Raw genomic sequence first — 17,887 nt, 5'->3', positions numbered from 1 at the left:
TTAAGGCATTGCGGGGTTTAGAGGTATTTTCAGGAACTGGGTGCCTTGGCTTAGCAGCAAAGTGAAGGATGTTGTTTGGTTACAAAAGCAATGTGATATTCACATGCCTACTGTGCGTTCTATGCTACAATTGTACACATTGATTTCAATGTGTGTAGGCATATCAATTTACAAGTCAGATCGAAGTTATTATTGGTGAAATGAGCATTTAGACGATGCTTATCTATTGTTTACACTCCTTGGCCAATGGTGTGAAATTCCACATTCCTGCGATGGGGGCGAGTCTGTCCATGGCACACCCACTGTCAGCTTCCCTACAAAGTGGTACTCGTTTTATCGATTCTTGGTTGGAGGGATGATGGGCAGATTAAAGCCCTCCGGCCAGGAGTTTGACTCTCAATCTTCCGATTGCGAGCCACCTGGGTGGTTTGTTTACAAAGTTGCTTTGTGGAAAATATGGCCGGGTAGATGGATTTGCATGCAGATACACGAATGCGCGGCGATAACTCGATCGTGAATGTTTCTGCCTTGTGCGTTGCAGTTGAATAAAAAAATGTGTTGTCATTTTTTTCCTTTTCTTAAATAAATGAACGTGCATGCAATTAAATAAGGATTCGTTGCAGAAGTGATCGTGCATCGAAATAAATAGCAAAATGTGGAGTTATTACGAACCTTGCATTTTATAAATATATTGTCAACCCCTTTGACGGTATTGTGTACCATTTGCGAATGGTGTTGTCAGGGCTTATTTTCTCTCGTGATGTATTTTACTGGTCGCTGGTAGACTGCAGTAGGCATATGACTAGTATCCACAATCATACAAGAGGGGTGATTTGCTTACCTTTCCTATACTTTTCTCTCCTATCGATGTTTGTACCGTTTGTTGTGGTCACTTCCTGTGTCACCCCTACTGGGCATCTGTGAAAAAGAGCTTCATAACTCATCGGATTTCTCCAGGATAAATAAAGAATCTGCATCTGCTACCGGATGTGGTGAGCCGGTTATGGGAATACATTTTCCAGGTTGGCAACCCAGATAGCTCAGGCTGAAAATAAGTTCCATTTTGTTGTCATCATTCTGGATCGAACCCAGGTTACCAGGATCATAGCAGCAGTCTACTAACTACTATGCAACTGCTTCACATCCAAACATAAAACAAAACGATCCCCCGTGTAGCCTTTAACAGACTATTGGGGCAAGTGCTGCTAGCGAGTAGCGCCGATTAAGGCCACCACGAGGAGGGAGTGGGGGGGGTAGTGGTCAGCACTACGCCCGACCGCTTTTGTCTCCCCAGTACTGATGTATACACAGTGCACCGGGTAGTTATTTAAGGCTGAGTCGACCTAGTGGAAGCCCAGAACTAGTTCAAATATTCAACACTGTTATTGGTCATGAGCGGGAATCGATCTCGGGTCGGCGGGTACGTAGTGCAGTGCGCTAACCACTGCATCATGCACACATGCTCCCTCATTTACAGTTTCAACACCACTTAGCAATTCTCTTTTAAGAGGCACTGTGAACAAATGGAATTCTTGGCATTATGCGCCAATATAAAAAAAGCGTACACATTAAGAGGAACGTTTCCACCTCCCCCCCCCCCCGCTACTACGAATTCGCATTTTCACGAGCAAAAATAAAACCTTTCATACTTATCCAGAATTTCACATCCCGCCTCGGTTTCTGGGGTTCACTTTATTAAGCGCGTGCTCCCGAAGCGTTCTGTCCGAGGATTGCATAACCTCCGAGGCAAAGCGGGTCTGGCGTCCTCTGTCCCATACAAAGGAAGAGTGGTGGGCCTGGCCTGACACGTTCGAGTTCCCTGGGCATTTGAATTCGAGACACGGCGGCGGCGACGGAACCGTCGCGTTTACAAACAGCGGAGAGCGGCCGCCGCCGCCGCCGCTGGGCATCGTGCTGTGGATGCCCCCAACTCGCAGCTGTCGGTACTGTGAACCCAGGCACTGTCTTGACTCGCAAAAATAACAAAAGGTTTTAAGATCCCTGCCCCACCAACACCACCACCACCACCACCACCGCCCGCTCCACGTTGCCCAGCACACGCATCACTTTGACGTTCATAATACAGGCTTTTTGGGTTAGATGGCGTAAATATATTAATGTGTCGTTAAAACCCGCCACCACCCGACACAGCCAAATCAGTAAGGTTTGTCATGTAATTGGCTGTGTCGGGTGGTGGCGGGTTTAACGACACATTTATATGTGTACTCGATCTAACCCAATAAAACCTGTATTATGGATGATATTGGTCGCGAAAGCCCTACTGCGTGTTAAACTTTGCCGTTCGCGAGCAGCTTCGAAGGCTGGAACTGGCGGTATATGACCAGCACCGCGCACAACTTGCCCTCGTCTCCCCCCAGTGGCGATGTTTTAGACCTCACGCCAGGCACTCATGTAAGGCTTGGTCAACCTCATGGGAGGCCCAGGTACCGGTTCAGATTATCGCCACCGTTGTTGGTCGTGAGCGGGAATCGAACTCCGGAGCACAGCGCGCTAACCACTGCTCCGCACACATTAGTTATTTTATTTTAATTGTGCTTTAACAATATCCACACCGATGTCGGCCATAAGGAGGAATCGCCAGCTATGTAATGCACTGTGCTAACTGCTTCAGCACCGCTCTCCACGTAAGAGATAAAGATCCCCCGTATAGCCATGAACAAAACTGTTGGGGCAAGTGCCGTTAGCGAGCACCTATGAAGGCCGGCACGGCACACGAAGGGGGGGTTGATGGCCAGCACCACGCCCGGCCGCCTTTGTCTCCCGAGTGGTGATTTTTGCACACTACACCAGGTACTAATTTGAGGCTGAGTCGACCTTGGGGAGGCCCAGGAGCGGTTCAGATAATCGTCACCGGTGTTGGCAGTGAGCAGGAATCGAACTCGGATAGCCGGGTTCGTAGCGCAGTGCGCTAACCGCTGCACCACCGCTCCCTTCGCTCCGCACGCACGTACATACACAGCCACATACACGCACACACACACACATAGCATCATCTGACTTGGAGTTTACAGATTCTACAGGTAAATCTGTGAACATAACAGGATGAAATTACTTTATTATAGCCTCCTCCTAGAGCACAGCTGCCAAACTTCCCTTTGCTTCCCTACTTCTGTTAATTTCCCCCACTCCTCTTGTGAAACTGACTGGCACTGAGATATTCCCTGGGACTTCAGCTCTATTTTGAGAGGTGATTCCCCCTCCTAAGTCTGTGTACCTAGTGAAACATTTGCTTCTGAACAAACAATATTTAGACAATTATTATATTAGTCGATACATTTGATATTTATATCTGTAAAACTGTATTTTGAAGAAATTACATTAAGATTTATGTTACGCCTTGCCTAAAATTTAGACCGTAAATATATTTTCCACTGCAAATCGTGCGTGGCTAACGTACAGGCGTGGCTAACGTACAGGCAGACCTCATGACTTTGTATTAATGCGGAGGCCTCGCTCTGAATCGTAGCCAGCCAGCTGGCTCAGTGGCAGGGCGAGCGACTCGCACGTCAGAAGTGTGCGAGATCAAATCCTGGCCGCGTGTTGTCTCGGCCCACCGTCCCTCCGTCCCTCCAGGGTCGGTGAAACGAGTACCACTCTGTGCGGAAGCCAAACAGTTGGTTGTCCTATTTAGAGACTGCGCTCCCTGCATGCGGATTGTGAATGTCCGCCAGAGGCTCGGGGAAAGAGATGAGCGGTCTATCGACGTTTGGTTGAGCTACAACTCGCGTCTTTTGGTGTTTTGAATGGTTAAAGATGTTTTTTTTGTGTGTGGCGTTGAAACACGCGTGTGTGTGTGTGTTGCGGGACACGTCTAGACTATGACTGCACAAAGCTCAACGACGGGTGCGTTTTAGTTTTTGACCAATAATAATATTTACTTCTCAAACATGACGGCGACGTATGACTAGCTGGTTTGAAGTTATATTTTATGGTAACGGGTGGCTGGGTAGCTGAGGTATTACAGATCTGAGCAGGCACTGTTACAGTCCTGGGTTTGATTTTATAATTGAACGGGGTCCTTGGGCTTAGTGAGTTGACGGTCACAGCCCCATTCCGTTGCCAACTCTGACAAAAAAATGTGCGGTTCAGCTGCAATGTAACAAACATGTGTCTCGTGGGGAATGTGGAAATGTACTGTGCCCCTAAATAATAGGTCACATGAATGGATCTCAGAAGTAGTTCTGTAACATCTTAGTCGTTGGTACAGTGAGTTGTGGGCCCCACCAACCTGATTTTTGATTCCTGGCCCATGGTTTGATTCCTGGCCTATGGCTGCCTTCAATGGTGGGTGATGTCTGACCACCTGTACAAACCTACATTGACTCAGAATGCTGTGCAGTATGCTCAAATAACCCCCATAACCAAAACAGCATGGGGGGCATTGACACAGAAGTGGAATGGCAAACGGCTAAATGTTATTATTAACTTTGACTTGTGACTGATTATTATTGTTATTGCATGTGTACTTCTGTTATGCCATTTCCCAACACTTTCCTGTTCATTAATTGCATGGAATAAAAATTACTCTCATAGGCTCGTTCATTTACGTTGCATCGAGATCAATTCTCATCAACGCTGGATGCTTAATGAGTAACTTCGTCTGTCATTAACATGGTAACCCATCACCACCGCTAATCGTCGGGTATGGATAATATATCGCCGTGAGTGAACATGCCTAATTCATGGCTGCAATGGATCAAAATTAGGCTGCTGCAGCAACCATTGTGAACTTTACATTGCATCAATAATAACGATGAAAAACACGTGATTATTTCAGGACAGATGTTCTTTAGTTTAATTGCGTGCCTGTGAAAGCTGCATTGATTTTCATTCATGAGACTAATGATAATAGCAATTTACCGCACTTTTTCGGTTCCCTGCTGAATGGAACATCTGCTCGAGCCTTGTCAGTCGTTTGACCATACTTCACCGCGTTGGTCAGTGCAAGGTCGGTGGAGTATGGTGGGTCATAAAGTCAGTTCAGATGTCACTCTACGAAAGTCTACGCTCATATTAGCCAGCGATTGGAATCAAACTCGACCCCGCCAGGTCCACGGGACAACACCACCACTCCCTCACTATCGATGTATGCATGATCATATATGACAAAGATCCCCCATATAGCCTTCAACAGACTGTTTTGGGCAAGTGCTGTAAGCGAGCACCTTATGGTGTGGCCAGCACCGTGCCCGGCCGCCTTTGCCTCCCCAGTGGTCATGTCTACAAATCGCACCAGTGACTCACTTGAGGCTGCCAACCTCGGCGAAGGCCCGGAACCAGTTCAGTTATCACCCCTGTTATTGGTTGCGAGCGGGAATCGAACTCGGGTCGTCGGGTTGGTAGCACAGCACACTAAACCACCGTGATACACACACGCGAGCGCTTTTATTTTTATTGTGCTCTAACAATTGCCACGCTTACACTGACATCGTCTCAGCGGAGCGTCGAGGCATCCTTCCGTTCCCGATTCCCCGTACAATTTACAGGACCGCCACGTTATAGCAATAGCCTTCAAGGGCATTAGACAAGAGCTCTGCTGTGCAGACGAGTTGAGTGATTCAGATGTGTCTCAGAGCATCTAGGTTTCCTAGAATTCAGGGATGAAGAATAAATGACCTCTTGTAGGCAGCCTGGCACTCAATTAAATTGCATCTTTACCACGGTTGTACTTTTCACACAGCGGGTGCACCCGGCTGGGATGTAATAGTCAGCACGCCGGTATTTGCGATGTACAAGTTGCTGATTTGTTTGGCTCTCACAGCGGTGCAAGTTGGAACAATGGTGCAAACAGTTGCATGGCTGTGCGTTGACCTTTTTTTCACCTGCACACGAACCCGCAATCCTCTGAACATTGAACACATGTTTTTTGGGTGATACCATACTGCCATGGCAGAGGTGCAAAAAGCTCTGATAAACAACAAAAAATCAACACAATTGCCAATATCACTGCCATAAAAGGCGAGTGTATGAGCCTTTAGCCTCGCAACAACCCCCCCCCCCCGTCTATATTTATATATTTAAAATCCACAGCTTTCGGGTTACATTTCCAGAAATTGCTGCAAGCGCTTCGGTTCAGTCGGCAGCGAAGGAAATGATATGAAAGGGCAAAAGTCGCGACCGGGGGAGCCTGGTTCCACAGGCTGCGTGGTTGCAATGAGCACGATAACAATCATGGCAGCCGGAGCTGTGCAGTGAGCCCTCACCAAGCCAAGGAAACGGGGATGACATTTGCGGGTGCAATGCTGTCTCTGCACAGGGTTATTACCTCCAGTACCGGTGGAAACACTGGCAAAAGTATTTTTTTTCGATTGCGAGAAACGGTGCTGAGCGGTGGGCGCAGTGGTTCGGCACGCTGCGCTGTCAACCCGGTGACCCGAGTTTGGCGGTTCGATTCCCATCCACGGCTAACATCGGTGACGAGTGACATCACAACCGGTCCTGCCTTCGCCCCCTTAAACTATGAACTAAACAATGTTTTTGTTTGACCAGATGAGGCCCACTGAGCTTCTTGCTCTTTTTCAGAAGTGACCTGGGCACAGATGATATGAAGTGGCTTATCATGTGGATATGTCTCGCAGCCAAATACTCTAAACGCGTGTTTCTAAATGTGGAGGAAAAAAAACTGGAGGACTAGGAGAAACATCCACGTGACCACGGGGAGAAGATGCAGACTCCAAATCTACCAGGCGAGGTAGTTAACATCTCGCCACTGTGGCGTCTGTCACCAATACACCACTGGATGAAGGGCTCTTGACACCATGTCAGTCACGGGGGTTGTTTGACTGTATTGCTCCACTGCTTCGTGGTGAAAGGTTTTTTAGAACCGGTATTAGATATCTCTCACCGCTGTTGTTAGCCTTGGCTAGGAATCGAACTCGGGCGACCCAGGTTCATATTGCAGCGTGATAATCACTGCTCAGCCACTCCGTTGCTAATTTGTAAGGTAGAGTTAAATGTAATAAAGATGTCTCTTCTTTCACTCCACTGCCAATATTATCCCAGAAATTGTATTACTGTGGGTAGATCGTAGATTTATATCCTGTATGTAAAAAAATATTTCGGTAGGATTTACCTCTGTGACTCGCAATACACATCCCTGGCTCATCACCTGGTCTGTCTGCCTTCCGAAAGAATTCCCAACATCTGACCCCGCCCCTCCACCTGTGTTTTGAAAATGCTAATTTAGCGTGCATGTAGATAAGTGTCTGGAATGTGGTGAGTCGCATTCTACATAAGGCTGGATACATTACTACTGACCAAGCAGTCCTCAATCTGTCCACCCACCCACTCACCAGCTTTGCTGCTTTTTTATCTATTTAAAACATGTCACCTGGGCAATTCCTTGGGATGGAACATTCCGGTTCGCAAGGGTGTCCAGAGTGGTACAAACTTAAGCCCGTGGCAATTGTAGGGGATTTCTTTCTGGTGACGACGATGCCCTTGATGTGGCTGGAACCTTCTATCTTCCTGAAGGTGTGTGTCTGTGCCACTCCTTGCTCTCACGAAGTAACATTTCCATCATTTAAACAAAACAAATTATTTGATGCTGGTGCTCCTCCTGGTGCTGCTGCTGCGTTGGCAGTGGTGCACATAAATAACAAAAACAAACTCAACACATTCGTCAAATAACACCGCGCCCTTAAAATAAAACGTGTATATATAAAAAGGCAACGTTTTGGGTAATGGCCCTTCTTCATAGCACATATTTTCACAGAGAAGGCCCTTTGCCTGAAACGTAACCTATTATATTATTAACGAATGTGTTGCATTTTTCCCCCCATTACTTTAACAAGGCCAGAGCCCAGCGAGACAACGGTTGATCATTTTTAGTCAATACCATATTGAAAAGCAGACCCGTAATGCTGGGTATTTTTAAAAACGATTTTCTACACCTTAGTTGCAAAAGTGTTGTCCTGCATACTTGTAGTACAGTATCCATACATCACATCATCGACCGCTATTTGGACAGAATTGCAGCGACATATCTGTAAAATGAGCTAATGCAACTGCGTCGCCGTAACTTTGTGTTAAATAATTTTAACTTTACACGCCATTCCTTTTGATACGAGTCATAGAGGGGGAGCGCACATCAACTAAATATCCATGACCTTATTTAAAGGTGGTGAGGGGGGGGGGTATAGAAAAAAAACTCTGAGTTGTACAGGCACAAAACAATCACTTGACTATCAGAATTATAAAAGGTGGGGGGTCTGAATCTGCAACCCCCACCCCCAACGCTCCAGGCCTGGTGCACATTAAGTTTTACTGCATGTGCCTATTGTGGTGTATGTTGTTATCTCGCTCGCAACTTAATGGACTATTGTAATAGCCATTGTTTTTGTACCATACGCATCATCGTGCGAAAACATTGTAAGGGCGGTTATGTTTTTCGTTGCAGTGTGGTTTCCATGGGATACTGCTGAGACGTGGTGGAAAATCCGAACTTCCCCCCTTATTCCTTTCAGAGTGCACGCATTGAAAGACAATAGATGCAGAAGAGGGCTAAACTGATTAAAGCGAATCCCCGAAAGGGTAGAATTCCCAAACTTCCTTTGACGGCAAAATATGCACCTCGCATATTTGGACGTTGGTCAAAAATGGGATTTGGTAAAGTTTAATCGTTGCCTTTTGATGATGATGATGAAATGTTATCTTCTTGCACTTGGTTTATACATTGTCATTGTACACACTCAATGTCATGGTATTGATTCAGTCAGGCTAACTGAAGAATTCGCCTAATGTAAAATTGGCACAATGTTGTAATACTAAATTGTCATAGCACTTTGACTGCCACATACTGTGTATGATGTATGGATAATAATTTTACAAACCTTTGCCAGTCCACTGCAGTATAATGGCTTGTCATATATATATAAAACAATCGTTGGTTTTAGCATTGGTGGCTTCAGGCACAATTCATGTTTAGCGAGCACCTCATAAGGCCAACCCAAGTGTTGTATCACGATGGAATGGTGTGGCCTTCCTCAGGGCTGATGTTTACATCCAGCCCAGTACTCATTTAAGGCCGTGTCGACATACGGAGGGGGCGAGATGCACACGCGTGCATAATCCGGAATAGAACCTGGGTTTTCATGGAAATATCTTTGCGATATAACTGGCACATGAAACAGCACACGTGTGTGCACGCAATGCAAATAGGGTAAACAGGAGGGCCAGTTTGATGCCACCGTGATAGTCCTGCTTACGAGCCAATGGCGTTTAGTTGGTGTTGTTTCTTCACAGGGCAGTGATAAAGCAACACTGACCACCAACGGTTTTGAGGTTTCCTGGGACCCTAGTGGGGGGGGGGGGGTTCTGTAACAACAAAAAAATCCACTATTGACACCTAACCGAGCACTTCACATTTCTCCTTTATATGGTTTTTGTTCTCGGACATTTTTATTCGTCATTCACATGGCGGGGTTTTTTTTACATTTACGAACAACGGTAACTTTCCCAGAAAGCGTGAATTACTCAAGCAGTTGTGCTGTACATTCATATTTTTAGCGCATTTTGCCAACCCGTAATGGACATCGATGCACTTAGTATATGATGATTATTGTGTGAGTATAAGCCTTTGCAATCAGCTCAACGCTCAGCCACAATGTGTGTACGCATGCTTATGTGTGTGCTACCCACTGGGCTAGCATTGTAAAGGACAAACCATTTATTAATCGAAAATGTCGAATTAAACAACGTCCCTTGTGAAAATTAAACTTTACACTTCGTGTTAATGTTTTAAGTGTTTGCGAAATATGTGTTTCAATAATCGGACCTCAATTGTCAGCACATTAAAATGCCTCATGCGTGTCAACCACTTTGGGGGGGGGGGTACTGTTGGTGGATAGACACTGATTATAGTTCATGTTTATCTGCAATAATAACTCCTGATATCCGTGAACAACTGTGGATAGATGAGAAGATTGTCCTGCCACTTTCGGGTGACTTCATGTCGTCGGCCGAAAGTGTGCATATTAGGACCAACTTAGTTGCTTCCGAAAGCACAGTTCTGGGTTACTCATCCTTGGATGAGTCACTTCTCTCACTTGTCTTAACTGCAAAATGTGCACAATCCATTGGCAAATAATACGTTTTGCTCACAGATCAATTGGAGTAAATTGTGGGACCATGGGCAATATGCGTTTTTCCTTTGGCGATGTTTATATATATGCAGTATTTAAAGAAATATTGGTTCCTCTGTTTCCAACATAGGACCTTGCCACTTGGCAGCACAGCATCAACTACAGTGCAATGACGAGACTCCCTCTCTGTCGTCATTCCTCCCAGCCACACTGATCAACTCGCTTCCAAATATTTAACCACGGACTCACTACCGGCCGCTCTCCCACATCTGACGGATGCGTTGTTTTAGCTGCACCAGTGTGGCAAATATGAGCAGAGGAATTCCAATGGTTTTGACATTACTGCACTGTACTTTTTTAAGAGACCTACCCCAGGCCATGGACATTGAGAACTGAAATTGTTTACTCCAAGCGTTCTAACTTTAGCCGGTGCTGTCCAGTGCTGAGCTCAGGAAAATGTTTTTACGCCTTGAATTGCATCGTAAAAAAACTGCTGTCAACGTGAGGATTGGGTGATTGTGGAATTGAGGGGAGGGGTAATCCATAAGAAATTCAGTCCTGATTTCAACTGCACCAACACCAAATGGTGATTGTTTTTTATGTTCCAGTGTGGGTGAGGTGACACTCATGAACCGAGGGATTTGTCTCACGATTTGGGGGGGGGGGTTGTTCAGCTGGCAATCCAGGTGCTGTAAGCTGCCGTGCGGCTAGCTAAGTTGCAGCAAAGGCTGCAATGGTTTGTGTATGGGCGATGCTGGTAATGTCATCGATTGGCATCAGTGTCACCCATTCATATTCTATGAAGCCAGGTGAGTCTTGGGTCAGAGCACTTGACAAACAAATCAGAAGGTTGCAAGTTCAAATCCCGGTTGTGAGTCAGCTCAGCCCATCAATCCTCTGGGGTCAATAAAATGATTACAGCATTGTGATAAGTTTACAGCGTAGAGATTGAGGCCTGTCATAGGAATGTGGATGTTTCACCACTGGTTTGGTCCAGGACTCTCCTGTAAAATTGTCTTGAGTCCCAGTGACTACGCTTTCCTGAGTAAACAAGTGTAGTAACAAGCTTTCGTGACCAATATCCATAGATGTTTTTTTGGATTAAATTGTGTAAATATAAATGTGGTGTTAAACCCGCCACCACCACCCGTCACAGCCAATTAGTAAGGTTTGTCACGTAAACAAAACGTGACAATTAGTTACTAGTTCAGCACACCGGTGTGTTGGAGAGTAAACCCACAACATTTTCAATTCGAGTACCTTGATGTTTCACCGGTAATTACAACCAGCCTCATCAGGCAACAACCAGAATTCATATTCTTGGTTCTTTCGGTAAAGTCATGTTGAAGGGAAACAATAAAATAATAAAATATGTATAAAACAACAAAATTCTCACGACGTTTCGACTGTAACACAAAGTCATCATCAGGTGTGAAAACCAACGGCACACACCTGATGATGACTGTTTGTGTTACAGTCGAAACGTCGTGATAATTTTATTGTTTGATATATATTTTATTGTTTCCCTTCAACGTGACTTTACCGAAAGAACCAAGAATATGAATCACTGCAGTCACGAAAGCTTTAAATCAAAACAACCAGAATTGTTGAGGAATCCTGTTTCAGTCCTAAATAGAGGGATAAATGTGATGTCGTCACTGTGAGCTGGATGTAATTGGAATGAAAGCATTAACTGTAACAAACTTTTTTACAGCTGATTCAATCTTACAATAAATATAAACATACACACACACACAAACAAACCCACCCATTAGGATACTTCATGGTGCCAATAAATCAGGCAGTCCAAAGGCATACTTAATCAGAGCATGAACTTTAAAATATATTGACATTGCCTGTTTCAAATTGGCCGGCACGTTCGAGAGAATTATGTCGCGGTCATAGTTTATTTAAGCTGTGGCCTAATTTATAAGACTATTTAATTTCGAGAATATTTATGTCATAAACCACACTGAGGTTCACTAAAGTGATTTGCATGGCCGTCAACAGCAAGAGTACTTGATTATTTTAATTATTTTAAATAATAAATCATGCCTGTTTAATGGTGTGCTTTTAAAATTCTATTTGTATGATATGTGGGTTGATAGAACGATCTATAAATGTCAACCTCAATGCTGCATGTTCCCTCATTAGAGCCCCATCTCATCTATCTATTTTTCTCTCTCTCTCTGTATTATAACTTTTAACATTTAATCCGTAACTTTTTCACAGTTTGCGCTATCAGGGTCGTGTCACGAGACAAAAAATCCATTCCGATATCTCGCAGAGCAGTGCGCGAGCCTTCTCATTGGAGAGTAACCCGTGGAAGATGATATCGTAGAGCTACTTCTGAGATCCATTCAAGTGGTATCTTGTCCAAACATTAGCAGGCAGCGCTTTCCCACCTGCACTGCATTCGAGAGTAATGGTAATCGCATGGCGGACAAACTGGAATTTAATTATCAGAGCCGATTTTATTTCTCAGAATTAAGTGCAGAACAGAATTAAATTAGCATTTTTTGTTTTGTTCAGACGTTGGTAACTGGGACTCACTCCACTTGAGAGAACCCAGTTTAATCTAGAGTAGTTGCCTGGATTTGGCTCCAAGGTTCTCAGAGGTGCCAGCTTTAGTACTCTGACCTTTGAGCCACCAAACCATCGCTTACGATATCCCTCTGATGATTCTTTCTGGCAAGGTTTGTTTAATCCGTACTCTCTCTTTCAGCCAGTCATTTAAAACCCCAGGAGACCATTATGTGCCAGAATTTTTTTCCTCACGAAGCATACAAATTAATACCTTTAATATTCCCTGCGGCGTAAACAAGATCTAATTGTTTATAAACCATGTGGCTTGTAATCACTCCATCCAAAGATTTTCCAATTTTGAAACAGAATTTCATGACCTTTTGCAAATTCATAATTTTAGTCTTTTTTGGGGGGGGGGGGGGGCGAGGGGAGGAGGGGACATTTAACAGAACTAATGCTGATTACTTGAGGGTATTTCCCCTGCCACTAATATTTAATAACGAATATTTTAAAGCGTGGACAGACACATGGTTGTGCTGTGAGGCAGGTTCCTTTGGTTCCTCTGTAGAATTAAACAAATAATATCACAATGTTCTCCCCTCACATCGACCTTCCTGGTTCTGTGGAGTCTATGTAATGAGCACAATGGTGCCACTATGCTGATCTGCTTAAGCCGGGCTGGCATCCAGCACCTCCAACCCGACCAGTTGGTGGCGTTTATGCAAGAGAGCGGCTCATTGTAAAAAAATATTATCGTCAGCGTGCCACAACTGAGACAAGACACGACACACCGCCTGAGGATTTTAAAATAATAGTAATATATATTTCTTCAGAATTAAGTGTGTGACGCTTGGCTGCTTTAAGCCTGGCCTGCAACAAAACCATGCTGTTATTGTGAATTATCAGCATATTTTTTTTTTAAAGAATGCTTTTGCTGGCTATTTTCGCCCAATGTTCCGTACAACCTCGAGACGCGGTGGCATTCAGATGTTATGTAAATCCCAATTGTATTGCTTTGTGTTTTGTCTGCTATGGTACAGATAATTTAAATACGTTAGAAAAAAAAGTGGCGAGTGATATAAGAACTGGACCCCAACTGTCCCTTCACCAACCTACACTGACCAGCGTGGTGAAGTATGGTCAATAAGCCACCATTGTCCAATGTGACGTGGGGATGCTTCCATTGATGGATTGAGAATGGCTGGAATATATTCGTGTTAAAATTGTATCACCAACTGTATCCCAGTAGTAGTGTTGGAGTTATGTTTAGGTGGAGGAATTAACTTTTGGAAGTCCTCCATGCAACTCAGGATCATACCAAGTGAAGGAATGGCCCCTGTAAAATGATGCCACAGATTTTGGTCTGAGGTCCCATCAATAGGGCCTCTCTTACCCAACACTACACAGTGCCTCCTACACGCTCTGCAAAGAGTAATTCATTCCATGATGACCACCCAGTGTGTTATGTTTAGTTCTTAAATTTGGGCTGGCCCAAATTGCATGAAAAAAATACAAAATATGTATGATGCCGTGGTTGGTGACTGAGCTGAGTTGAGAACCCCTTACCAACCCATACCGCTCAACCTGATGAAGTATGGTCAAACAACCCACACGACTGACAGAGCATGGAGAGTCCTCGATCCAGCAGTGGATTGACAATGGTCTTTAACTTTTGTTTTACTGGATGGACATTTAAAAACTGAGTATGGAATCATCAATCGTGCATTTTGTTATTTTAATAATATAATTTCCATTAACAGGTAATGTTTAATTATATTTTTACTCCTTCCCCTGAATTGAGAACTAAACAAAGTACATGGTATAATGCGTGCACGTACACCTGTGGTACTTGTGGGGAGTGGAAGTGTAGCGGTTAGGATGCTGTGTTGCTAAATATTTTTACTATATTGACATTTAAAAAATTAGAATGGAAAAATCATCAATCTTGCCTTTTTTATTTTAATAATCATATAATTTCCATTCACAGATAATATTTTATTTAAACTTTTTTTCCCTGAAGTCAGAACTGAACAAATGATGTGTTATAATGTCTGTGGCACTTGTGGGGAGACAAAGACGGCCGGGCGTGGCGCTGACCACTCGCCCCCTCGTGTACCGTGCCGGCCTTCAAGGGTGCTCGCTAACAGCACTTGCCCCAACAGTCTGTTGAGGCTACACGGGGGATCTTTGTCTCTGGTACTTTTTGGGGAGCGGTAGTGTCGCGGTTAGCGCTACGCTGCGCTACGAAACCCGGTCCATCCGAGTTCGATTCCCGCTCATGGCCAACACCAGTGACGATTATCTGAACGAGTCATTGGCCTCCCCGAAGCCTCAAATGAGTACCTGGTGCAGTGTGTTAACATTGTCACTAGGGGAGACAGGGATGTATGTTATTACGAATGCCATTTGCTTTAGAACCTGGTTAAGGCACTGTTGGCTTCAAGGATTTTAAGCCAGGAACTTAGTTGTGCTGGCTCATTGATCGGACATGGTTATTGTGAGCCACTGTCAACTAATTGACATCTGCCAAATCAAACTCATGAGTACACAATCTGTATTTGTTTTACTCTTCGCTTAAATATAGGTAACGTTATGTACAGGGACTCCTCTTTTCGTTCGTCCAAATTTCCTCCGGTCGATTTCAAACATGTTTGTACGGCATGTACACTAAACACAGGGAATGGCTTTCAAATTTGTATAATCTCCTGTAGAAGTAGATGCTTTAGTGTCCACGTGATAGTGAACCTATTCTTGCTACCACCCTCAACACTTTCACCACTCGTACGCTTCTAAGACATGATGGAGGTTGATAATGTTCGTGAAAAGCAGAGAGAACGTCGTAGTGAACTGCACAACATAACAACAACATAAAAACGACAATGACGGCGGCCCAGGCAGAAATTCTAGGAATGCTGGGGTAATGACACGAACAACCACCGCCATCTATTTGCTGGCAGTTGAACTTACGACTCTCGGTCCGAACAGGCAACTGGACATACGAACAGGTTTGTTCGTATCCCTGAAAGTTCGTAAGTCGAATGTTCGTAAGTAGAGAGGATTCGCTGCACGTGCTTCATACTCCTGAATTCATAACCAAGTACACGAGTAAACGACGCACACATGCAATGATGATCCAACCAAAAGGACAATTGAAGAGGAACGTTGTATCTGACCAAGTTCCCATTGGGCCAAAGATTCAGCAACTGAAACACACATCACCCTGTGTTGCGCTGTGCCCGCTTTATTTCACTCGCATTGACTCTCGCGGCGCAGACGGGTGGATAATTGCATCACCATACTCGCAGGCCGCGTTTGCGATCAGGTGGAGTCTTAACCCGGTGGGGTTGTGGCTGAACACAAAAGCGCATTGTGTGTGCCCCGTTTGATTTTCAGGAAAAAAAAAAGGATCTCTGACTTCATCCACCCGAGGTTGTTTGGCCTTCGTGAGCTTGCTTTTGCTTGGGCTTGTGTGGTCGTGAGTGGTGGGAAGCGGTGGCGTCGTGGTTTAGTGCGTTGTACTCTGGGGGTTTTGTTCCCAGCAACAGCCAATATCAGTACAGCCCCCCTCCATCCCTACTTATTTTAACACGCACTGACTGTAGTGGTGAAGTATGGTCAAACAACCCCCACGAGCGACATGGCATTGGTGAGACCTTCATACAGCAGTGGATTGACGGACATTTGTAACGGTACACACAGGGCGTTAATGTACTATAAGTCTATAATAAATAGGCAGCACAAATTATTCGGAAATTATATTCATTTAAAGCAATTGATTATCACATGGACATAAGCATCGATTGTAACCGACAAATCTGTGCTTGCTAAAATAACTCGATCCACCAGTCTATAATGGTCGCACTGGTGTTTTAGTGTGTCTGGTGGGGAGTGGCAGTGTAGTGGTTCATGCTGTGTGTGTTCAGCAATCCCAGCCAACCTGGGTTTGATTCCAGGTTATTCACATCTATGGAATTTGGTAATTGGGCCTGTTGGCTAGACATTCTCTCCAGAACATTGTTTGATGTTATATATTTTGTTAAAATTGAAGGTAGTTTTACTTTTATTTGTGTTACGATAAGAGCACCTGTAGGTATAATCTTACACATCAGTATGTTTTGATGTCGTACCAATTAACGAGAAAAAGCATTCTACAAAGAAGCATTTCAAAGGAAATGCTAATGCATCCTTCAATGATGACACAAGAGTGGGATTTGAATGTACACATTTTAGAAGCCACTTCAGCATGTGTGACCGTTAACCATAAAATAGCTCAATTTGAATAACACTCAGTGTTAAACGAAATAGTATTTATGGTTGTCGCAAGCAAGCAATGCAGTAGTACTTAGTGCATTATGCTCCAAATGGACAGGCCCGTTCCAGATTTAGGCCTGGCCTGATCCAGAATTAGGCCTTGGCCATCCCACAGTTGCTATTGAGCCATAAATGCCTACCTGGTATGGTTCTGTGGTCAACATCAGGACGGGGAAGACAACGACTGCTGGTTGTGTGTGGCAGGGAGGGTCCAATCAACCCCCTTGGTGTTGCTGATCCAGCCTTAATAGGTGCTCGCTAACAAAACTTGCCCTGCCAATTTGTAACATCTATGAACATACCATTGACTATGTATGGGTGTGAATAGCTTTTTGGAAGCATGAGTGAGTCCGTGCATGTGTGTGTGTCTGCGTCATCTGTGTGCACGTCTGCTGTATTGTGTAAGCATTATTGCTGTAGAGACAAAGGTGGTGGGGCGTGGTTCTGGTCACACCGTCTCCTTCGTGCGCCGTGCTTTCCATTATAGGTGCTCGCTAACAGCGTTAAAGGCTATTCGGTGTATCTTTGCCTTTGTTACTGTATGTGTAGCTTGCGGATGTTGTGTTTCGCTGTGCTTGCAAGTTGTGGTCCGAGGACTCGTGCGTTACAGACAGTTGCATCTGCTGCCCTTGCTCGTACAGAACACAGCTGTCGTGTGATGCGTCACTTTGAAACACGTGCACTGTGCCCGGCCACGCCATTGCGTTCTGCGTTTAAGCCGGAGTAATACTTTCAAACTGCCACAGTCGTGGTATTGGTAGTTTATCCACTGCTCAAGTATGTTGTGGGACACACACGCACGCACAATGCCGATTTGGTTAGCTCTCTGGTGCGATTTCAGGTTGTTCGGCGCGTCGTCGTTTGGTTTGTTGTCCGACGTTTCGCCCCACGGGATGGGGAGCTCCCTTGAGGAGCTGTGCATCGTGACCGGGAAGGAATTGACAAAG

General features: G+C 44.8%; 1 protein-coding gene across 10 annotated transcripts in view; it reads left to right on the top strand.

Annotated features, from left to right (window-relative positions):
• Positions 1-17,887, top strand: part of RAPGEF2 (Rap guanine nucleotide exchange factor 2) — a 213,866-nt gene that overhangs the window by 153,319 nt on the left and 42,660 nt on the right. The window lies entirely within an intron of this gene.

This window comes from Petromyzon marinus, chromosome 41 (genome assembly GCF_048934315.1).
Source record: "Petromyzon marinus isolate PM22_M1 ecotype Great Lakes invasive population chromosome 41, UKy_Petmar_22M1.pri1.0, whole genome shotgun sequence".
Lineage (NCBI taxonomy): Eukaryota > Metazoa > Chordata > Hyperoartia > Petromyzontiformes > Petromyzontidae > Petromyzon > Petromyzon marinus.
Note: the sequence above shows the minus strand (reverse complement) of the source record. Positions and strands in the feature narration are given on the sequence as shown.